Below are 17,026 nucleotides of genomic sequence, written 5' to 3'. Positions count from 1 at the left end.
TTATGTTCCTCATAGAATAGACGTGAGCTCAGTAATTGGAAACTCTGACTTAAAGTGAAAGCTCTGTCACCAACTTGTCATGTGGTCCTAAGTGAGTTATGTGCCTGTAAACTTGGGTACATCTCATCCTGGTATTCCTATTTTTCACTTAGTAAGTGAGGCACTCTGAGAGATGCCAGGCCAGATCTTGTCTGGACTTCACAGTGAAATCTTTAAATTGTTATGAAAGACATACAGTAAAAGGATAAGCAGGATCTCTCTACATGATTCTCTTCATTTGTTTCTGTGTTTTTGAGAGTGAGCAAAAGACTTAATTACATCTGGGAAGGACTAATCCATAGTGTATGACTGAGCTCCCTGAGGACGTGCAGTGTGTCCATATATTGAGTGTGATGATGGGGTAGCATTGCCAAGGTCATATACCCTTAAGACATTCTTCTTTAAAAAGTGAGTGGTTATATTAGCCACCAGGTCATCTGTGTAAGTTGTGACTTGGGCACATTTCAACGAAATCTCAGGGAAAAAGCAAAAAGGGAAGTGCATTTACAGAAGACATATCCCATCTAGGAAGCATTTTCTTATCTCTAATCCTCACAAAAACCTTAGGAGTTAAGTGGCAGCATCCCCAATTTCTATATATATTCTTTATTTCAGAAAATTGGATTACATAGTTTTATAATTTTTCTTCATCTCATGTATTTCACACAAAGCTGTAATTATTTGTCTCTTTTACTAGGTTGTGAACTCCTTGAAGTCACCAACTCTATGTCATTCATTGTTGTTTTTCCAGTGCTTAACACAGAGCAAACATTCAGTAAATGACGAGCTGTTGATAATGCAGCTGTTATTTTTATAATCTCATCCTAAGTACATATTTGCACAACAGGCCGTGTCAATTCATCTAAGTAACTTGGTGTTATTTGCCTGATACTTTAAATTACAGAGCTCCATTACTGAAGTCATTATTTGTGGTTAAGAGGGAGTGGTACAGAGAGTGGTAACAAGAAGCGTATCTTAAAATGAGTATCAAAACAGATCCTCTTTAGATGTCTTTAAATTTATCTTGATTTAATTACCTAGAACAAGTACAAAGAACAACCCCATCTCTTTTGCCTATCAATTTACCCTATAGAAAATAGGAGATTTATTTTAAAAATTTATGGTCTTAAAAAATAAGTACTTATTTACAAACTTTTGTTAAATGATTGCTTTAAAAATGTTCTGCCACTTTATTTTGTGAGCAGAATTCAGGGAGAAAAAACTCAGCAGGGATGGAATCCTCTCCTTATTCCAGATATGATAATGCAACTGCGAATGTTGAGACTATTCTAAATATAATATTTATCTCACAGTGAATCCAGATTGTCAGTTGCTGGAGATTTGGGATTGTGCTTTGTTGTTCTGAATCCCCAGAGATTCCAATTCATGTTATGTATCCTGTGGGCTCTCAAAAATGTTAATTGTATTGCTGGAGAATTGCATGTATCATTCTCAAAAAAAAAAAACCACTCTACAATAACTAAGCCTTAATTTTTAAGTTAAATTCTAATTTATCCTTACATTAAAAAAATATTTTATTAAAAAAATAAGAAATCCAAAAGCATTGAGAATTTTTTAGTAAGATAAAACATTTTATAGAATTATTAAAAAAATTCTTTTTGCACAAAAGTTTTTGTGAGCTTATCCTCATTTAGCACAGTTGCCCTTTAGCCCAGCAGTTATTGAATTTTAGTGTGCACAGGAATCACCCGGGGGCTATGCTTTAAAATAAATTCCTAGGCCATGCTTTTGGAATTACAGAATCAATAGGAATGGGTGGGGCCTCTTTAAAATTTTTTTTGTTTTAATAAGGAACCTGGTACTTCTGAAATAAGGGGTCTGAGGATTATGTTTTGATGATCACTTTTTTCTCCAGCCCTTCTTACACAAGACCTCTGACTTTTGTTATTAAGCTGATATCATATATGTCTGAAATCAGTCAGGCTGCAAGAAAAAAAGGTATATTAAAAAATACATTAATAGATGTTATTTCCAAGAAGTATGTTTTGCTAAGAAAGCAGGAGAAGAAAGAAGAAATAAAAGAGAACAAGTTTATTAAGTGAAAAGTTACAACATATATTGCCAATTTTTTTTGGCCTATTGCTAAATTTTTATTTGATTCTGGTAAAGTGGACAAGTTGCCTTATGTTGTGTTTATGAAGTATATGAAATTTTTCTGTAATCAAGACCTCAAGATACAAGAGTTTTGGGGATTAAATCACATGGTAGTAATTCTGTAAATAGGTTTTGGAAGTTTGTGATCTATATTTTGGTCTTGGTTCATAGCAATAAGCTGCCTTTGTAAAGTGGAAGGCACATTGTCTTCTCAATAATCTCATTCATTTTTCATGTAGGTACTATTTTTATACTGACCATTCTTTTTTTTTTATGGGTTTTTCTCAGTTGTGAATATGTATCAAACTTAGTCAATTCTATCTCTGATTTACTGTTCTGCTACATACGCTGGCAGAGGTGAACTCGCAGGCCTAGGAAGTGCAACATTAATTCCTCCTCTTCTGACCCAGAAATACCTTGATCCTGACCATCTATAATGTGTTAAAGTAGGCTTAGGAAATGTTACATTAAAGTTTAAGGGTATACTTCCAGTGGGTGTGGATAAAATATAAAATTGTAGAATATTGAAGTGGTAGTGAGTTTAGAGGTGAACTGGTACAACAGTTCTTGAACACCATCTGCAGCTAGGTGGGCTTTAACAGTCACCTCAGGAGCTTTCAAAAAACTGGAAACTCTCGGCCCACTCAAGGAGATTCCGGTTTAGTAGGTTTTGGGGTGGGGCCTAGAAATTCAAATTTTATAAAAGCTTTCTAAGTGATTATATAATCAGTTAAGTTTTGATACAACTTTAAACTTAGGGTAAGAATTCTTTCTACAGCATCCCTGGCAAAGAGTCATCCAGTCTTAACTTTGACAAACTCAGGAACAGATCTGTTTTTTGCGAGGCAACTTATTATATTGCTTTTATAGATTTGTCTGGACTGAGCTAAAATTCATTACCTTGTAATTCCCACCCACTAGTGTTATTTTTTATTTTGGAAAGAAGAAAGAGTAACTTTCAATCACATTACACTCACTGTGCTAGATATTACCTTTCCTTTGTGGGCTTGAAAATATTAAACTAGATAGTTTCCTTAGCTGCAAAATGGATTATCAGAGTAGATAAGCAGTTATCAAAATGGGGTCTGTGTGGGGACCCTGACACCCTTTCAAGGGGTCTAAAAAATCAAAACTATTTTCATCATAATACTAAGATGCTATTTGCCTTTTTCAATGTGTTGCCATTTACACTGAGGATGCAAAGCAATTTTGGGCAGGACTGCTGGTGCCTTAGCACAGATCAAGGCAGTGGCACCAAATTTTGTTAGTAGTCCTTGCATTTTTAAAAATAATCACCATTCACAGAAAAAAAAAATCTAGTTTTGCTTAAGAATGTTGCAGATGAAGCAGTACAAATTATTGATTTTATTAATTCTTGACCCTTAAGTATATTTTTAATAGTCTGTGATGAAATGGGAAGTATGAATAAAGCACTTATGCTACCTCCTCAAGTACTGTAGTTACCTTGAGAAAAAATCACTTGTGTGATTGAGTTTCAAGCTGAACTAACTGTTCTTTTCATAGAACGTCATTTTTACTTGAAAGAATGACTAACAGACACACAATGGTTATTCAAACTGTGGATACTTGGCAGATGTATTCTCAAAAATGAGCAAAGTGAGCCTCCCATTTTAGGAAAATCAACTGACACTATTTGTTGTCAATAATAAAATTAGAGCTTTCAAGAGAAAATTAGTTGTTTGGAAAACTTGTATCCATTACCATGAGCTTGATGGCTTTCCAATATTTGAAAACTTTTCTAAGATTGGTGATATTAACAATTGGTGATATTAACAAATGTGATTTTTAAAAATATTGAATAATGAAATACATCAACGTTTTGAAGATCTGCACAACTCAAGTGAACCAGTATTCTCCAAATGAACCAATGTATGATGTTGCAAAAACATGCATGGGTAAAAGATGCATTTAAAGACCAGTGTTTTTTGTTTGTTTGTTTGTTTGTTTTTTTGCAGTACGCGGGCCTCTCACTGTTGTGGCCTCTCCCGTTGCGGAGCACAGGCTCCGGACGCGCAGGCTCAGCGGCCATGGCTCACGGGCCCAGCCGCTCCGCGGCATGAGGGATCTTCCCGGACCGGGAACGAACCCGTGTCCCGTGCATCGGCAGGCGGACTCTCAACCACTGCGCCACCAGGGAAGCCCAAGACCAGTGGTTTTTAAAGTAACAGAATATAAAAAGTTAATTGATATTCAGGTTTCAGATTCCATATTGCACTTAACCTTTGATAAACTATTACTTGTCAAATTTTGATATAGTACTTAAGAAGAATAGCTACAATTATCTTGAAAGGCTGTTAAAAAATCTGCCTCTTTTCAACTTCATATCTATGTGAAGATGGATATTTTTCACATACTTCTGTCAAACCAACATATCACAACAGATTGAATGCAGTAGCACCTATGAGAATCCAACTGTCTTTTATTGAACCAAGCATTTGAGATATTTAAAAATGCAAAACAATGCCAGTCTTCTAATTTTTTTGTTTTGTAAAATATGCTTGTATTTTAAATTTATGTTATTTATGTTACCGTGTAATAGGTTCATCACTAAATGATTATTACTTAATCATTTATTTTATTTTAAATGAATTAATAACTATTTAAATTTTTTCTTAGCTTTAGTTTCAGATATAATAACTGTTGATAAATATAACCATAGCTCTTTGGGACTCTGAATAATTTTTAGAAATGTAAAGGAGTCCTGAGACCAAAGAGTTTGAGGATCACTGGATTAGATGATCTCCAAAGTTCAGTCCAACTAACCACCTTTAGAGCATGCAGCCATTTTAATGTAACATGTTTCCTCTAAAATTTCTTAGCCATTCTCTTATGAATGCTTGTCAACATCCCTTCTAAACTGTGGCCCTTAATACTGGAATCATATTGAAGATGTAGGTTGAGCAGCATAGAATATATAAGTAGGCAACTAGCAGTATGCTTCAGTAGTAACTATCTTTGGAGATTTTTTAAAATAGGGGAAATTCCTATTTCTTTGAGGAAGTAGGTTTTTGTTCCAGGAAAGCGGAGTGTTATACTAGGTAGCATCTAAGTTGTCTTCCTTGATACATCAGAAATAATCTTACTTTTGCCTTAGAAGATGTAAATATCAATAAGTGAAACCTCATTTTCCCCTTCACTATTGTGATATTCTTAATTATTAGTAATTGCATTTTTTAAAAATTGTTCATTAGCTTAGTATCAGTTCCTTTGCAAGATGAATTTCACATTTCATAGTTCAAATTCTACATAATTTAGTATAATTATTAAGAGGAAAAGGAAAGCTAAGAATGGTGGAGTTCAAGAAACATGGCTTCAGCCTAGCAATTCTATAAAGAACAAAAGATAATATTATGGAGGGTTTTGCATTTTTTTTTAATTGATGCAACTTGGGAGAGAATAGCAGTTTTAATGCAAAAACCACATCTGCAGGAAAACTCATTTGTATTTGCATACAGGATATTTTTTAATGTCTCTCTAATTTTTGTTTTGATGTATGAAACACCAGGCATTGATATCTTTCCAAAAGCTAGTTGAGAAAATAAATGATTTAAATGTAGTTGTTTTAACTCAGTGGCTCATTATGTATAACATAACATTATTAAACCAAAGAATCAATCCTTGACTTGAGTTTTAAACATGTGATGCTACAATTTAATATAAAGGTGGACAAAATTTTGTTACAGGTGTTTTTGGAAGCATTTTGGTACTTTAAAAAATGCCTTAGGTTATTGACTCTCAGAGTTGGAAGGTCATTTAATCCAACCACCCGCTTGAACCTTCTTGCTTAGAAAAAATAAAAGAAGGGATGGGGATTAAAAAGAGAAATGGGTGTGGTTTAGAGACAGCTTTAAGCAGGATTTAAAAATTTAGCTTGAAAGCTTTTAAAGTCTAATTATACAGGGAGGCGGCAGTGTTTTTATTTTCTGTTTACCTTTGCTCTGTTACCTATTTTTGGTAGAGGGGGACATACTTTGTGAAAATCTTTATGGCTTCTTCATTTGATGTCAAGATACTTGTTTGAAGTTGCCTTGTAATTCAGAGGTTTTTCTTTTTGTAACTAATATTAATATTTGGCTTTTGCTGCTAGATTAACAGCATGTTAGTCTGGATTTGGTGACTACTTTTGAATGTATAAGTGATATAGTGAATTTTAGAAATAGCTTTTTTGTTTTGGGACAAATTAGACATGTTAAGGATAAAAAAAATCTAAATAACACCAACTCATAAGAATAAAAAAGTAAAAATAAGCCCATATCTCACTCAGTGTTAACATTTTTGTTAAATTGTACTTTACGTTGTATGCATGTGTGTATATACACAGTTGATTTTCTATAAATTAGCTCTTATTATACGTTATTTTTTTTATTCAACAATATTTTGTGGCCATCTTTTAATGTCATTAAATATAGATTTATATCATAATTTTTAATGATTACAGAGTACTGTTATATATATGTACCATAATTTACTTACGCAGTTAGTAGGTTATTTCCAGTTTGGGGCTGTTAGAAAAATGCTGTAATGAACATGCATATTACATGTATATGTCTTTTAACATTTTTGTGATTAGTTCCTTAGGATAATTTTGGAAATAGCCTTTCAAACTCAAAGGATATTGATGTTAAAAATATTAACACTCTCGAAATTCAAAGGCAATGGGTTGGCAGTGTTAGTCCCTGCTGAGGTTGTGACAGAAGGGTCTGTTCCAGGGCTTTCTCCTTCGTTGGTAGATGGTCATCTTCATGTTCATATTAGGTTCTTATATGCATGTCTATGTCCAAATTTCCCCTTTTTATAAGGACACCAGTCATGTTGGATTAGGGCCCACCCTAATGGTATTGTTTTAACTTGATTACCTCTACAAAGACCCTATTTCCAAATAAGGTCACATCTGAGTATTGGAGATTATATATATATATATATATAAATATAAACACTTTCTGTCAAATTACCATTCAGAAAAGTTGTACCCAATTTATAATCCCATGAATGGTACCTGAAAGTGTTTATTTTTCCACATCCTCATAAATGCTAGTTTTTGTCCAGTTTACAAGATATTTTGCCAATATTTTAGGTGAAAATACTTTATTTACATTTACTTCATTATTAGGGAGACTGCATATTTTTGTTACTGGACATTTGTATTTCTTCATTTGTAAATTTACTCTTTATATTCTTTGTGCATTTTTATATTGAAGAATTTGTAGCAATGCACTTTTTTTTAAACATCTTTATTGGAGTATAATTGCTTTACAGTGGTGTGTTAGTTTCTGCTTTATAGCAAAGTGAATCAGCTATACATATACATATATCCCCATATCTCTTCCCTCTTGCATCTCCCTCCCTACCACCCTCCCTATCCCACCCCTCTAGGTGGTCACAAAGCACCGAGCTGATCTCCCTGTGCTATGAGGCTGCTTCCCACTAGCTACAATGCACTTTTTATTTAGTAAATTAAGAATATGCAAAAGATTTGATAACCAAATAATATGGAGGATGTCAGCACCATGGTCAGATGTAATAGTTTGTTGTCCAGTTTGGATTATTATTTTTTTTTAAAAAAGATTTATTATTTATTTATTAATTTATTTATTTTTGGCTGCAACGGATCTTAGTTGTGGCATGCGGCATCTTTGTTGAGGCATGTGGGATCTTAGTTCCCTGACCAGGGATTGAACCTGCATCCCCTGCATTGTAAGGTGGATCCTCTACTACTGAACCACCAGGGAGGTCCCCACGGTTGGATTACTGATTGTTTGAAAACTCTTTTAGGACAAAGGCCATGATTTAAAAATATTTATTTATAAATCGAGATGTAATTGACATATAGCATTGTATTAGTTTTAGGTGTACAACGTAATGATTTTATTTATTTAAAAAATTTGTGACTATATTGTCCAGTGAAATCTTTAACCCATCATCAATATTTGCTGAATGAATGAATGGGCTAGTAGAGGAGTGGAACAATCCATGGTGATTGGGTATATTCTGAAGATTCATTTTACTAAACATATTGTAATTTTCCAGATCAAATGGTATTTCCTTCTCTATCTTCTTACTTTTGTGCTGCCCTCAGGACCAAAGTTGCCAATTTTATTTTGGAAATGTTTTCTTCAGCTTAAACTTTTCTGATTCTTGAAGAAGTAGATTACTTCAAGTTGTGTTTTAATTCTTGTGAGTTGATTCTTAATTCTTTGCCCATCATAAAATATTGCTTGTTTATTCCTAAATTCTCTACAGGAGGAAGTATGCATTAAAGTCTTTTTTTTAAATTTTAATTTTATTGGAGTATAGTTAATTTACAATGTTGTGTTAGTTTCAGGTGTACAGCAAAGTGATTCAGTTATACATATACATATATTCATTCTTTTTTAGATTCTTTTCTCATATAGGTTATCACAGAATATTGAGTAGAGTTCCCTGTGCTATACAGTAGGCCCTTGTTGGTTTTCTGTCTTATACATAGTAGTGTGTGTGTGTTCATCCCAAGCTCCTGATTTATCCCTCCCCCCACCTTTCCCCTTTGGTAGCCCCAAGTTTGTTCTCGATATCTGTAAGTCCGTTTCTGTTTTGTAAATAAGTTCATTTGTATCTTTATTTTTTAAAATTGGATTCCACATATGAATGATATCGTATGATATTTGTCTTTCTCTGTCTGACTTCACTTAGTGTGATTTTTTTTGTTTTTTTATAATAGTGAACTGTGATTTTAGAAGCTTATACTTTTAAATTTGTTTGCTGCAAAATTCACCAATAGTATAAATCAGTTGATAATGAGATTCAGAGTTGCTTTTAAAATATGCAGCAAGGGGCTTCCCTGGTGGCGCAGTGGTTGAGAGTCCACCTGCCGATGCAGGGGACACGGGTTCGTGCCCCAGTCCGTGAAGATCCCACATGCCGCGGAGCAGCTGGGCCCGTGAGCCATGGCCGCTGAGCCTGCACGTCCGGAGCCTGTGCTCCGCAACGGGAGAGGCCACAACAGTGAGAGGCCCACGTACCGCAAAAAAAACACAACAAATAAAATATGCAGCAAGACTGGACTTATATGACAAATGAGATTTATTGACTTCATATTGACAAATGTTAAAATACTATTTGCCCTAAATCTCTGGAATCTGACTTATTCTAAATTTAAAATATCTCCAGAGTTAGAGATCTTAACTGAAAAAGCTGAGACATACATCAGTCACAATATTATCTGGATGCCTTTTATTTTGTCCTCCATTGTTTAAATGGAAGTGAAGAAATGGGATGTATAATATTTATTGCATAATTCCAATTCATGCTTTTAAAAGAATAGTTGCTAGAAAGACAAGGTGAGATCCTTTTAAAAGTATGTGAGCACTTAAGAACACTTAGATACTTTCAGACTTTAGGCTTTTGTTTATACAGCATTTTGCTAGAGATTTACTTTATGGATAACTTCAGTTATAATTTTTAATTCAGGGTCAGATAAAATGTGAGAATAGCTTATATCAGAACCAGAATTCTTTTCTGGCTTTGACTAGTACACAGAGTGTGTCCACATTGGGTTGTGTGGTGTCCCAGGTAAAATTGCTCTACCGAATCCCGAAACATCAGAAAGCCATGAGGAGGTAAAGGGTATAACACCAAAAATAAATGACAGAGCTACCTTCCTCAGGGCGGACTCTCTTGTACTTCTCGCATGCGTAGAAGTAGCCATTGCAGAGTTGCTAGAAACTGGTGAAATTGGATTGGGGAAGCCTGAGGCACCATTTCCTACAGAGAGAAAGAGGTCTGGTGAGGAAACGTATGGATACTTAAAGCTGTCCAAATGTCCAGGACTTTATTATCTATCAATCCTGACTAGAAAATAGAATAAATTATATGGGTCACTTAGGCAAAAGCATGTTATAGGAGCTGGGGAAGGGCTGAGTTGTATATTTATTTCATATCTCAACTTAATTTCAGAGGCCAATACCTAATATATTATGGCCATTTGTGCTAATAAATGCAATATTGGGAGTAGTAGTTTCTATAAATGATGTTGAACAAGATCTATTTTTTTTTGAGATGAATTTTCTTTAAATCTAGTTAGCTAACTAACTAGGTTAGTTAACTAACCTAGATGTTTACTGGCTGTATTTAAAATATGTGGATTGAATCAAACCAATCCCCAGAGTCTAGGAAAATTTCTGACCTAAATTAGGAACCCAAGCTCCATTATTATTTTCACTTGAACACTACTCATAGCCATCCTAACTTTTTGGAAAGAGTACGGCCTTTGCAACAAAGTTTCTTTGTTTTCATGGAACCAAAAATGTGCTGTATTTAGACCAAACAATAAAAATAAACTACCAAACTACTTTCTAATGCATGGGGGTTCTGGAGAGAGGAAACCATAGATATTTAGAGGCATAAAGTGAGTCATTGTGCTAGTTAAAACTTTTTACAAGGCTAGCTCTGTATGTTTGAGTTGCATCTGTTACCTCTTCAGCCAGAACTAAAGTGTGTGCAAGGAAAAGAATTTTGAATTGAATTGTGGCGCATACAGAATGCATTGTATATAGCCTAAGCATCTAAATGGATTCCACATCTTGGGCAGAACTAAAACTGCATCTTTTCATATTTAGTCTACCTTCAAGGTATTCCTGTTGGACATATCCAAGATATTTTCTGTGAATCTAATTCGTTTTAACTTGCAGACATAAAGTTTTTCAAATGTAACTTGTAAGCCTTTATTCCCTTAAAATTTTTTCTTGCTTTTGTTTTTACTTATTCATATTTTTAAACACCACTTCATTACTGACAGTATTTTAAAAGCCATAATGGATGGAGATGTTGTATTCTTCGATGAAGAACAATGAACGAATTGTTTCTTTTGGTATTATCATCTTGGAAAAAGTTGTTTGAGTAGACAACTGACTGAGTTAAAAAATAGTATAATTTGTAGCCAGAATGTATTCTTTAATAAAGAAAGTAAATGCAATTTACTAATCCTTTTTCATTTCCTTTTTTGTCTAAACTTTCAGGTCACTTTCATGAATTCAAAGGCAATTTACCAGTGATTTCTGGGTGCTGGAGCTGATTTTTTTGTGCGTATTTGTAAGTATTGGCTTATTTATTACTCTTACTACTCTTCTCATTGTGTGATGAGAACAGTTACAGTGTTTTTAAAGTGTTATTAGTTTTTTGTAAGTGTTTTCTTAAAAGGCGTATAGAAAAATATCAGAGGGTGAAAAAAGCCTCTGTTATGATTTCCAGTGAAATAACACAATGGCAGGGCCAATTACAAGAGGCTGAAACAATAAATATCTTACTTTTTGAAGATGGCTCAATTGTAGGAATGGATTACCTTAAAGGGGCTAGTCTATCTGCACATGAATAATTTACCTTTATAACTTCTTATAGTCTTCTGGTTGTCTGGACTTGAAAAGTTCTATGTGCCTGTGCTCATTGAAAAGATGTGAGATGATACAAATTCAAAGAGCTGTCAGTACTTGAGGAGATTATGTATTAAGGAACCAAAGACTCATTTAAGTGAATGTATAATGTATATCAAAATCGGGGTATTCCTGTCTTCTTCACCATCCTCAAAATGCTATTATATTTTAAATGGTATTTTGGAGAACAAAGATAATTTTTCTCAGGAAAGAAGGTCAATTTCAAGAAAAAATATTGAATGAACTTTAATGATCAATGAAAATACTTTAAATTGTTATGTATTTATTAATATAAAAGTAGTTTAGAGTATGTGGCAGGTATTAAAAATGTTTGTGTGTATATAAGACCATATTTAAGTAACTTGAGTTTAAGATATATTTATGTGTGTACATTGTACCAAACCACTGATATCTAAGGTGATCTTTACATTCGATAACCACAAAGACAGAGGAAACTTTTCCTCTGTTAGTGTACTACTATAAAGGAATTTTAGGGAATAAACTTCTAGGAAAGTATTTGAAAAAAAAGTAACATTATAAATTAGAGTTTAAGTGATTCAGTATTTAAACAGAGAACAGTGAAAATTTATTTAAAACCAGCTTTACCTTTCTTTTAGTAGTAGCACTGATTGGGGCAGGTATTTTGAACCATCTTAAAAAAATAGATGTGAATATTTAATATAGCTTAACACAGTTTGTATATTTTTTAATGTTTTAAGAATGAATAAGATGTTATTTTTATGAGACTATCAATTCACATTGTATTATTTGAAGACTGAATTCTTATGTAAAACACAAAATATTAAACTCCATGGTTCATTTGGATTAAATATAAGCTTTTAATTTGTGCAAGGTATCACAGTGAGGATTAGGAGGCAAAGAAGATGGAGAAAGAAATGTAAAGTATCTTTGAAGGGCTCTTGAGAAAAAGGGTAGTTCCAAGGAGCTGAGCTTATCCTATTAGAAATCTGTGTGAAGAGAAATAATTTTGAACTGTCCAAATCTTGTCTTTGTTGCTTTATCCTTTCTTTTACTTCCTTTCTCTCTTCTCGCATATCATTCAGTCATTCCCTATAGTAAGTTTTTAGGATGATTAATGTTTTTAAACTACAAATACAAGACAATTACCAGCATTTCAACCAAGATGGCCTTAATCAAAATATAGTCTACATTTCTCATCACCCAAAGGCTCTGTTTCCTGAATTTTTCTCTTCTCTACTACCCCCTGCCCCCCAGCAATCCAGCAATACCCCAACCAGATATACATAGAAGATCTTTGAACAGAGGTGATCCAATTAGCTGAATTTTTTTTCTTGTGACCTGACAAAGAGAGAGGCTAAAAAATAGAAGGGGCACTGTGGGTGTAGTTTTCATATGGTTATTTCTGGAGTTCAACTTAAAAAAACCCAAAAACCTCTAGTCAGATTTTGTCTAATCACTTAGGTAGAAGTCATAGTAATCACACAGACCTAAAGTAATTGTTTTACAGACTTGAGAATTTCCATATGATAGTTTAGGGTGTGGAGTTTGTTGTTCCTTTGGTCTGTGGTCTCAAGTTTTGTTCCAGCCATCTCCTGACTATGGAACCTTATTAAAGAAATGTAGCAGGATACTATGACTAAGACAAGTCAAATAAAATTAACATGGCATCCAGAATGCTTGCATTCTCACTTCTTTTAATTATTGCAGAAACTGTCTGCCACTTACACTGAATGATGAGGCAGCTAGAACAGTAGAAATATTCATCTAGTCTAGCCTAAAAACAGGCAAATGAGATCAGTGACAATGGCTTCTTTTAGGAACTTTAATTTCCACGTTTTGGAACTGCTTATTTGCTACATGATCTAAGGCAGAAAGTTATACCTCATGGCCACGGGAAGGTTTCTTAGTAAGGTATGCAGAAGCCAGTCTGTGAGATAAGGAGGTGGGATATTGTTTTGCACATCCATAATGAATAGGCCACACCAAAGGTGTGTGAGAACCGATTGGAATCTTACCTACTTACATCTACTACCTAGGTCAGAGTAGGAAAACACTGTGAAGGAAAATGGTTATCTTTTCAGAAGCTGAAAGCATCTTATTCTAGCTTTTTTTTTCTTTTTAAAAAATAAAACTACCTTTTTTCTTTTCCCAAAGTAGGCATTGTATAAGAAGACCTTGTTTTGCATGTTAATATCTCACATTTAATTTTTTATCTCTAATTAAAATGTAATTAATTAATTCTGTCCTTTCAGTTTTACCAGGGCAGTAAATGATTGGTTAAAAACAATGAAAATAACAACAAAACAGAGAATTAGATAGCCTGCTTTTTCAGGTTCCCAAGCCTTTTTAGAAATTTGGTAATGAATTCCCTTTTATAAAATTCTGTCTCTGTTCATGGTCTCTAATAGCAGTTTTTTCTCTGAAAAAGTCCGGAAGTATTTTATTGTCTGGTACAAAAATGATTATTGCTTAGCTCCATGCTTCAGTTAATAATGACAACAATATCTTAATTCAGCATAACACTTGCTTTTGCAGACATTAAACTGGCTAAATTTCATAAAACTCTGTGAGATGAGTGGGAATTATCCTTATTTTTGCAGAGTGGCAGGACTCAAGCCAAGGGATTCATAGTATAAATTCCATGCTCTTTCCATAACACCAATCTGTCTTTTCTCAGAGAATATTTTAGCTCTCTTTCTTTTGTTGTTTGATCACTATCTCAGTCTACTTGGTTGCTGTACAAATATTTTTGAAAAGTTTAGGTAGAGTAAGTCAGGCAGGAGATTTTGGAGAACCTTATACCATTTTATTTCCTCATGTTCCTCGATCATTTGCTCATCCTTGACATTCTCCTATCCCCCTATTTCCAAACTCCACATGTCATGCTTCAGCTGAAATTTTTTGAATTGCATAGATTTTTAGGAAACAAAAAGAATCATGAAATCATCTCTTTGTGGTATTTTAAAATGGAGAGAAATTTGTTTCAAACTGAGCATAGCCCAGACCAAAGCTCCCTCAGTGAGAACATCTGTGATTTTAAGGACAAGTAGGTCTAAGTGCATTATCTTTAAAAAATATTATTCCAGGCTAATCTTGACATAGAGCAGGTAAATAAAAAAGATGAGCTGTGAAAATCCACAAATAGGGCTTGAATGCCATTTTCCATGACAACGGGAGCTGCCCCATGAAAGCATTAATGCTGGGAATGTAAGGAATTTAAAATTGTGTCTTCTCAGTTTTACAGTTGTGTGCTCATGTTAATTAGAGATATACTGACATTTGAAGTATCTACATTAATACACACAGCTACTATACATTTGTGAACTGTGGCCAGAAATCTACTTTAATTGAAAGCAGTTTGCTAATCTGAATGTGTATATCCGTTACATTTTAAGCTTTTAAATTTTAATACTAGTGCCCTTAGATACTTGTTCTTTTTGCTCTCTCCACTTTCTGTTTCTAATTTATACCTGAACGGACAGCCTGGCCTATTTTTAATCTCCTAGTGGTGTTTTGGAGCAATATTGATGGAATTTTGAGGAAAAAAATGTTTTTTAATAGTGTCCTTTTACTTGCTATACTGTGAATCTCTTTTTACTCTCTGACTTTCTAAACTGTTGGTTTTTCTTGCAAACCTTTAAGATGGCCTGCCACCGAAATAAGGTAGGATTTAGGTTTATGGAATTTGCTGCACTGGCTATATTTAAGTACTAAAGAGCTACTCTTCACAGTCATGCTATGGTTTTAGCCAGAAAAGCCCAGTATTAGAGACCTTGATGAGATAAGCAGTGAAGAGGCATTCTGATTTTTTTAGTATAGCTGAATTTCGTCCTTCCCTCTTGATGTCAAGCCATGTATCTTAAATTTTGATTTGCATATATGTTCACAATAGCTTGATGACTTCTTGAGTCATCTTTAGCCCTAGAGTTTTTGCTTTGCCTGTCTTAAAGGAAGATTTTACATCTAGTTTTTGCAAGTTTGTGTTTCTTAAGAATCTGCCTGTCAGGATTTTTAACCTAATTGTTTTGTCCTTTTTTGTCTAATGAAACTCCCACACTTACTTTTTGAACTAATCCCTGTGTATTACACAAGACCAGTTAAAAAGAAGTTTCCTTTTTGTATCACCAGAATAAACTGCTCTAAAAATTTGTAATACTCTGGACTTATTTCATTAAACCATTTTACTGGCACCATTAAACTACTAAGACCTGGGACCATTAAAACTTACTCAGTACTAATATTATTATGGCCTATTTTACCCTTTATTAATTTTTTTTCACTGTACTAAGTTCCTCTGCTCTTTATTTTTTCATGTTGCTTACTACATATTGTGCCATCACAGCACATTTGGTAATTTCAAGTTAATTGCTCAATTATCAGTGATAGTCATGAAGCACTTGAAACATGCGCAGTGAAGGATTTAAAAAATTTCGAAATAAGTTGGTGTGTCATAATCTTAAATGTGAAACATGCCAATATCTGCAGGCATAAAAATACACTGCCTGAGCTAGGCATTTCAGGGAAGGCAAAAACCTACTCTTAAAATCAGGGCTTTTGTCTGGCACTGAAGTGTTTCATCTTTGCTAATTTCAAACAACTATCTAAATTTGATCTTGGTTTCCTTTTCAACTCTAAAAACTTGGTGGTGGTAATAAGGGAAAAGGGAAGTAAAACTGTATTGATTCTGTTCGAATGTTTAACCGGAACCTTACAGTCACGATATTCACTGTAAAGTGGAATTTGGTGTGAGGTGGATCCATATTGGATGCCAGTCAAGGAAGTTGACTTACTAAAGAAGCAGAATGGTCTCTTTATAATGTTTCTGCACACATTAAGGCAATCCTCTAATCAGAGGACAGTGTTTCAGTGAAGGTAGTATGTTGATGATTTATATATATCGAAAAACCTCATGAGAACAATGACACTTTGGGGACTTTTTCTGTATCTTACACAGTAATAGTCTCAGATGCCTTCAAGATAACTTATACATTATGGCAAAATACTTACTGTAACTCTTTTGGCAACTAGGCAAACTGTCCTTAAATTTTGCATTAGTATTCAGTTTAAGGTTTTCTCTAAACTAATATAGTGCCAACAGCTCTTTTTTAGATGCTATTATGGTTCTTTTATATTTTTATAGTAGTGTAGTAAAGCTGAATTTACTGGTTACATTTGAAAGTGGAGTAGAGCAGCACAGGAGTCAACATTAAAGTGATTCAGTGCCTGTTGGAGAAAAATTCTTCCTAACTTGAGATTGGAAACAACGTGGGGCTTGAGGGCTGTTTGCTAAGAACAGCTAATAAATTTGAATATTCCCCCCAAAAGCTGCTCTCTGAACTTGTTTTTAACCAAGAAGATAGGCTTAATCATTTTCCAGTATTCTTACATAAATTTTATTAATATTTAAAGGAATTAAATGCATATAGAGAAGGGAAAATAAAGCCATAATTTGAACTGAGTGGTGG

General features: G+C 34.0%; 1 protein-coding gene across 1 annotated transcript in view; it reads left to right on the top strand.

Moving 5' to 3' along the window:
- The first annotated feature begins 11,185 nt into the window (after nt 1–11,185).
- Nucleotides 11,186–17,026, top strand: part of SOX6 (SRY-box transcription factor 6) — a 527,512-nt gene continuing 521,671 nt past the window's right edge. Inside the window, exon 1 of the mRNA XM_007448581.1 lies at nt 11,186–11,241. The gene's annotated coding sequence lies outside the window, so the exon portion shown is untranslated. The remainder of the gene's footprint in view (nt 11,242–17,026) is intronic.

The sequence above is a fragment of the Lipotes vexillifer genome, unplaced genomic scaffold (assembly GCF_000442215.2).
Source record: "Lipotes vexillifer unplaced genomic scaffold, Lipotes_vexillifer_v1.1 scaffold519, whole genome shotgun sequence".
NCBI classification, from domain to species: Eukaryota; Metazoa; Chordata; class Mammalia; order Artiodactyla; family Lipotidae; genus Lipotes; species Lipotes vexillifer.
This window is presented reverse-complemented; position numbering and strand designations above follow the sequence as displayed.